We start from the raw sequence: 8,085 nt of genomic DNA on the forward strand, positions 1-8,085 counted from the left end.
ATGGCGATGGACGAAGACTGTGATGGGTAATCTGTCAAAGCTGTGATTGGATTAGCCTCTCATTAACAACAGTTAACAGTACTCCTACGGCAATTTCCATTGGTTTGATATGCAGTATTAGTGTCTTCGGAAATCAAAATCCACTTTTTTTCTTTGATTAATGGGGAAGGTTCTTTTGCAAAGTTGTTAAAATGCCTTCTCAGAGGAAAACATACAAAGCAGCTAAGCTATATGGTGCACTTTTAAAAGCCACATGCTTCTTTGTAAAATTAAGCATAGGATTTGAGGCCCATTCACGGTCATCCAGTCTCACATTCAACAGCAGACTACCTTTTCACACCTCTGTCTTTCTCTCCCATAAAAACAGTGTAATTTTTCGAATTTAAGTGTAAGCACTGTCAACTTCTAATCCGCTACGGTTGATTTCTGCTTTTTTAGCTTGTGGTTATCTGTTGGTCTTAAGTTACTGTACAACTTAATTCCAACAAAATCTTAGCACGACAAAGGATTCAATCAACATGGTCTTGACTTGGAATTAAATGTCCCTGCTATTTTTTGTCCTCAGACAGTGGCCACTTTTTAAAACCGTAATGGCAGTACTGGCCTTAAGCCTAAAGATATAATGGAACTGAAGGTGTCCACCTAATTAAAATGGACTTTCCTCATCCTCCTCACAAATTTGCTGTACATGCAACCCTCTCACTGTCAATTTGTACATCACCTTTCTTTGCCCAGATTCACGCATCCATTTACTAGCTATCACTGTGCAAACAACTCACCAGTTGGAGGCCATAATTTTCATTTTTGGATTTTCTAATGGGGGTAGGCTACTGCTGGGCAATGGTAAGGAATGGCTTGGTGCAACAGTTCCTTAATAACAAAATGGTTTGTGACAAAGAACAAAGTGCCTCAAGCCTTCTTACGCATTGTATTCGTGTGAGACATCATTAGTCTCCAATTTGTAAGCTATCTTTAAAATCTTAAAATCTAGCATTGCAGTTTTTGGTTAAAATTGGAGTATAAGTAGAACTGACAGCTGTTTTATGAAATATTCATTCATCATGAAACAAATTGGGCTTTATTAAAAAAAAGCAAGTGTAGTTTGAAACCATTTAGCGGTGTTCTAAACTAAAAGGGACTAGAATAAAAGGATCAAGAAAGCAGGATTCAGGCAAGAAACAATTCCACTCACGGATGAATCAAATGCACTCTTTAATGACAGCAAATTTGTCATTGCTGTCTTTGTTCTTTTTAATGAATGTGTATCGTTTTTTCTATGAACTGCACCACAAATATATAAATACCATCTGTATACATTTACAAATATATACATCCCCAATGCATTTAATACCAACCTCATTTTCTCTCTCTGTCCCACTAATATTAAATGGTGTTTTTATTTTCTCTGGCATGGTTTTGCATCCCATTTGAAACAGTATTAGTGGTTTCATCTTCCATATATTACAAAGAAGGTGCTCACACTTTATGAACATCTATATTACACCTTAACCTATAGGATACATATTTATATATATATCTTTAATATTCCAGCCACTTTATTACATTTTTTATCAGTTCCATTCAGTGCAGAAATGTCCCACTATATTGTTAATATAGATCCATTTTTTTAGGAAACTGCTTCTACTTCCTCATATTTTATAAGTATCTCTGGCATTTCACAGGGGTTTTTCCATTATTTGCTGTTTTGGTCAACACTTTCGTAAAAAGAAAAGATTGAATCTTCTTCTAATATTATCTGAATTAATTTTGCACTGTGTGTGTGTAAAGCCACCATTGCCCTATTGACAATGCAGTGTTTGAAGTAGAAGTCTAGCCAAGTTTATAGAAACCAAACAGCATCATAAATCTCCCCTCAGTCTTTCTTTGTTCAGGGATAACAATGACAGACTGCTTCTTTAGTTTATGGTCTACCCTGAACAGTCATTTTGCCCTATTCAGTTTCAGTTTGTTCTCCTGTTCCTATCGTGTAGTTTCTCCGCGATGCGCAAGTCAAGCTAAATGGTATAAAAACATCCTGCCAAGTGCTATAGAAAAACCCTTCACTTTGCAATAAAATATCAGAGAGGAAAAAAGTCCAGTGTCCTCAAAGAATGGCCTTGTAAGAGGAACACACACTGTTGCCCCAGACTTGCTTTTGGAAGCAAGAAGGACAACTGCAGGGCAGTTCTTCTGAAAGAAGAAGAGAATTACAGAGTCTATATTGACTACACAATGAATCTGTGGGTGTTATGCAGTATGCTGAAGGAGGAACGGAGACCAAACACCCCTTTTAGTCCAGAACTGTCTTATTATGTCACAGCCGGAAAATGTTATAAGGAGATGTAATAGGTTTGTGATCTGTACAGCTTATTGTATCCTCCTCATTGGTCTAGCTGTCCCCAACAAAGCCATTTGATATGAAAGCATGCCTTGAGATGGCTACTATTTTTGCTTATTTCTAAGCTTACCAAAGAGCACCTTTGAGCTTTCAGACTTTTAAATTTCTATACAATTTGTTATCCCACTTAGTAGCAATCCTATTTGTCATTTTCTCAAGTACTATTTTGATTATTTATGGAAACTGTATGATTATTTATGTGATTGCTTATTTATTGTGGTGAAAACCAAGACTTTGAAATGCTACAGAGCAAGTGTAGTTTTCAAGAGTGTTTAACTGTCACGTGTTTAGACTACGTACTGGTGCAACAAATTAATAAATTAACAGCAATTATTTTTTATTAGTTCGTTTGGGTTCTGTAACTTAATCAGGGTATTACAATTAGATCAGCTAGGAACTGCACAGTAGTTCCAATGGGCTTAATTGTATTCTGCGATTCTTTCCAGCACAAGATTCCAGCCTCAGCATCACTCCAGGTTATCAGACCTTCAGTTTTACTACCATCTTTAATTGTTAAGTATGCCTGACAAAAACCCCAGAGAGCACTTGTACCTCTAGCTGAATGCAGTGAGGCTCTGTGCCAAGTATACAAATTTGCAAGCAGTTAAAATGTAAACAGCTCGAAGGGAATGTTTAACTGGGTCTAATGTTACCCATCACTTCTCTGTGACCTACAATAAGATTGAACCTTTAAAAAAAGAGATACGTTTGACATTATCATGCCATAACTTTGTGCACAATAAAAGCTGGCGTTTAGTATTACCTAAGTAAATGGAATGTAATATCCTGTACTCTCACGCATTTAAAAGCAACAGGATATTACAAAACAGGCCCAGAGTAGGAGACATGACCCCTATAACTAAAGAAGCAGAATTTAGACACTAGTTGGAATCCTGGATTCAACACATGAGGGACCTGCTATGCTGTACATCCCCTGAATACATTCCCTGGACATGTCACTGCTTCCAGCACACCCACTAGACAAAATGTTTCCCACAAACCCACTTGTACACATATGGCCATATGTCCCTATTAGGTGTATCTGTAAGATCATAAATATGTGATTAGAGTGTTCTTAACTGAATATTCTAATGCTGATGTCACAATCACTATAGTAATTGAAAGCAATGGAGTTTAAGAACACTGGCCTACAATTTCAAAAAAAAGAAAAATTTCCAAAAAAACCTACTCTTCAAATGGTTAATTAATCAACATTCATGTAATAAGCATGAGAACAATATATATTTTCCAGGAGCAATGCCCTTAATCCTGTGTAGGACCACAGAGCCACCCCTTTGATGGAGTACGAATATCAAGTTCATGACGGAAGCACTTTGGGTGTTTGCAATTAAAATTTCCTCGGCATGGGAGTTGTAACTCATCCCATAATCCAATTACAGCCTGAGGCGTTGCGCTTCAAGGTTGATACGTGTTCGTGGAGAACGCTCGCTCAGAGTCCTGTATCTGCGCCAGAAAGCGTTGTCATTTGTCCCCTAATTACAGACAATAAACTGCAAATGCTCCCTTTCCTGTCCGGTTCTTGAAACCACGGTTATCTGAGGGCTGGGTTTGGACATGCCACTATTCCAAATTCCAAAAATAACTGGCGCCGTAGTCATCCTGGGGGGTGGGGGTGGGGGGTGGGGGGTGGGGGGGGTGGGAGTGTGGTATCAACTAACTGTACAAAGTGGGTACGAGTGCGTCCTGATTGGTGCTGAAATTGAAAGGAAAATTACATGAAGATTGAAGAACCTTGCCTTTTACGATCACACCAGAAATGCATCATCGCTGACAGGCCGAACAATGGAGAGTGAAGATGTTCCTCGGCACATCTAGATAGCTGGTATTCATGATATGCAAAGCTTGGAAACCGTCCTATGAAAGCCATGTGAATGCACATTCTAATTAGTGTGGTTGCCTTTGGCAATCACACTACTATTATCTCATATATTATTGTTCTTTATTCCACCCATTTCTTGGACCACTCCCACATACACGTGCAATATGTCAAATCGAGCAGCTTCATCGGGAATGGTGTGCTATTACTTTGTGGAAAGTTTCATGCATGGTTTCTAAAAATTTGACTTTTTGTGAGCAATTTTGCCCCAGAGAGAATGATAGGTAGAATGTTGACCCTGGTGACATCACAATGCCCTCTAGGAGCTGAAGAGAGAGCATTGTGACATCACGAGGGTAAACATTGCGAGATTAATTTAAATTCCCAATGTTTATTATTTCATAGCATGTGAACTGCTTGTCATAGAGAGTTGTGTGATGCCTCATTGGACTTGGTAGAGAGTCCGTTGTTCAAGGTGAGGAACCCTAACCTTAACCCTAACCCTAACCTGATCCCTAGCTGTAACCCTAACCTTAAACATAATCCTAACCATAACTCTAGCTGCAACCCTAAACCGAGCCCTAGCTGTAACCCTAACGTTAACCCTAACCCTAGCTATAACCCTAAACCTAACCCTAACAATAACCTAATCTTAAACCAAGCCGTAAGCCTAACCCCAACCTTAGCTGTAACCCTAACCCTAAGCCTAGCTGAAACCCTAAGCCTAAACATAGATGTACCCCAAACCCTAACCCTAGCTGTAACCTTAAATGTTACTCTAACCCTAACCTTAGGTGTAACCCTAAACCTAACCCTAGTTGTAACCCTAACTGTAACCCTAACCCTAGCAGTAACCCTAACCCTAACGCTAGCTGTAACCCTAACTCGAACCTTAGCTGTAAGCTTAACCCTAACCCTAGCTCTAACCCTAACCCTAACCCTAACCCTAGCTGTAACCCTAACCCTGACCCTAACCGTAACCCTAACCCTAGCTGTAACTCTAACCCCAACCCTAGCTGTAACCCTAACCATAACCTTAGCTGTAACCCTAACCCTAACCGTAACCCTAGCTGTAACCCTAACCCTGATCCTAACCGTAACCCTAACCCTAGCGCAGGGGTGGCCAACCCTGGTCCTGGGAAGTCGCAGGTTCTGCTGGTTTTTGTTTTCACCTTAAATACAGCAACCACTTAGACTGAAGAAGCCAGGTGAGGTGAGTTAACTGTGTAATCACCTGCTTTAATTGATAATTAAGTGCAGAGTAAAAACTAAAACCAGCAGACGCTGTGGCTCTCCAGGACCTGGGTTGGCCACCCCTGCCCTAGCGGTAACCCTAACCCTAGCTGTAACTCTAAACCTAACCTAAGCTGTAACCCTAACCCTAACCCTAGCTGTAACCCTAAACCTAACCCTAGCTGTAACCCTAACCCTAACCCTAGCTGTAAACCCAACCCTAACCCTAACCCTAGCTGTAACCCTAACCCTAACCCTAGCTGTACCCATAACCCTAAACCAAACCCTAGCTGTAACCCTAACCCTAACCCTAGCTGTAAACTCAACCCTAACCCTAACCCTAGCTGTAACACTAACCATAACCCTAGCGGTAACCCTAACCCTAACCCTAGCTGTAACCATAACCCTAAACCAAACCCTAGCTGTAACACTAACCCTAACCCTAGTGGTAACCCTAACCCTAACCCTAGCTGTAACCCTAACCCTAAACTTAGCTGTAACCCTAACCCTAACTCTAGCTGTAACCCTAACCCTAGCTGTAACACTAACCCTAACCCTAGCTGTAACCATAACCCTAACCCTAACCCTAGCTGTAACCCTAACCCTAACCCTAGCTGTAACCATAACCCTAACCCTAACCCTAGCTGTAACCCTAACCCTTACCCTAGCTGTAACCCTCACCCAAACCCTAGCAGTAACCCTAACCCTAGCTTTAAGCCTAACCCTAACTCTAGCGGAAACCTTAACCCTAGATGTAACCCTAACCGTAACCTTAGCTGTAACCCTAACCCTTACCCTAGCAGTAACCCTAACCCTAGCTTTAAGCCTAACCCTAACCCTAGCTGTAACCCTAACCCTAACCCTAGCTGTAACACTAACCCTAACCCTAGCTGTAACCCTAACCCTAACCCTAGCTGTAAGCCTAACCCTAACCCTAGCGGAAACCCTAACCCTAGATGTAACCCTAACCGTAACCTTAGCTGTAACCCTAACCCTTACCCTAGCTGTATCCCTCACCCAAACCCTAGCAGTAACCCTAACCCTAGCTTTAAGCCTAACCCTAACCCTAGCTGTAACTCTAACCCTAACCCTAATGGTAACCCTAACCCTAACCCTTGCTGTAACCCTAACCCTAACCCTAGCTGTAACCCTAACCCTAACCCTAGCTGTAACCATAACCCTAACCCTAGCTGTAACCCTAATCCTAACCCTAGCTGTAACCCTAACCCTAACCCTAGCGGTAACCCTAACCCTAACCCAAGATGTAACCCTAACCGTAACCTTAGCTGTAACCCTAACCCTAACCCTAGCTGTAACACTAAACCTAACCCTAGCGGAAACCCTAACCCTAACCCTAGCTGTAACCATAACTCTAACCCTAACCCTAGCTGTAACATTACCCTAACCCTAGCAGTAACCCTAACCCTAACCCTAGCTGTAACCCTAACCCTATCCCTATCTGTAACCCTAACCCTAACCCTAGCAGTAACCCTAACCCTAACCCTAGCTGTAACCCTAACCCTAACCCTGGCTATAACCCTAACCCTAGCCCAAGATGTAACCCTAACCCCAACCCTAGCTGTAACCCTAACCCTAACCCTAGCTGTAACCCTAACCCTAACCCTAACCCTAGCGGTAACCCTAACCCTAGCTGTAACTCTAACCCTAACCTTTGCTGTAACCCTAAGCCTTACCTTATCTGTAACCCTGACCCTAATCTTATCTGTAACCCTAACCCTAACCCTAGAAGTAACCCTAACCCTAACCCTAGCTGTAACCCTAACCCTAACCCTAGCTATAACCCTAACCCTAGCGGTAACCCTAACCCTAACCTTTGCTGTAACCCTAAGCCTTACCTTATCTGTAACCCTGACCCTAACCCTAGCTGTAACCCTAACCCTAATGTTAGCTGTAACCCTAACCCTCACTGTAACCCTAACCATAACCCTATATGAAATCCTAACCCTAGCCGTAACCCTAACCCTAATCCTAACCCCCGCTGTAACGCTAGCTGTAACCATTACCCATTAGCTGTAACCCTAACCCTAACCACACAATTTCTTCAGGAATTTTCTATTTTTATGACTATAATTGAACATATTAGCTTGGCTCGCTGTAGCCTCTTAACTCCCACATGTTAAAGTTTTGTTGATCAGCACATGTAGCTTACAAATGTGCACATTTTGCCACATGGGCTGTTCATGAGATATTGTGGGATAACCAGGCCAACTCTAATCTTGTGCAGCCAGTTTGAATATACCTGAAGGCCAGACTTATCCTTATTTCAAGACAAACTACCATTCAGGGAAATGTTTTGAAGTGGAATGTGTTTTATGAGAATAATTTTCTGTGACTTTTGCTTTAGAACTGTGCTATCACACTTTTTCGATGATGTTGGAATTCTATTTGGCATGGCTGCATGTATATGTTTTACTTTAAGGTTTTTTATTATTTACAGTTTTCACAATACATCATATTGCACAATCTGAGGCAATATGTATAGCAAAGGCCCTTCAGATTGAGTGAGAGTTGCTCAGCAGTACTGTAACTGGGGGAGGGAAAAGTTCAGTGCTTGGTTTCCCAACACTGTAACACAAAGATCATCTTAGAACCATAG

This window comes from Anguilla anguilla, chromosome 8 (assembly GCF_013347855.1).
Source record: "Anguilla anguilla isolate fAngAng1 chromosome 8, fAngAng1.pri, whole genome shotgun sequence".
Classification (NCBI taxonomy): domain Eukaryota; kingdom Metazoa; phylum Chordata; class Actinopteri; order Anguilliformes; family Anguillidae; genus Anguilla; species Anguilla anguilla.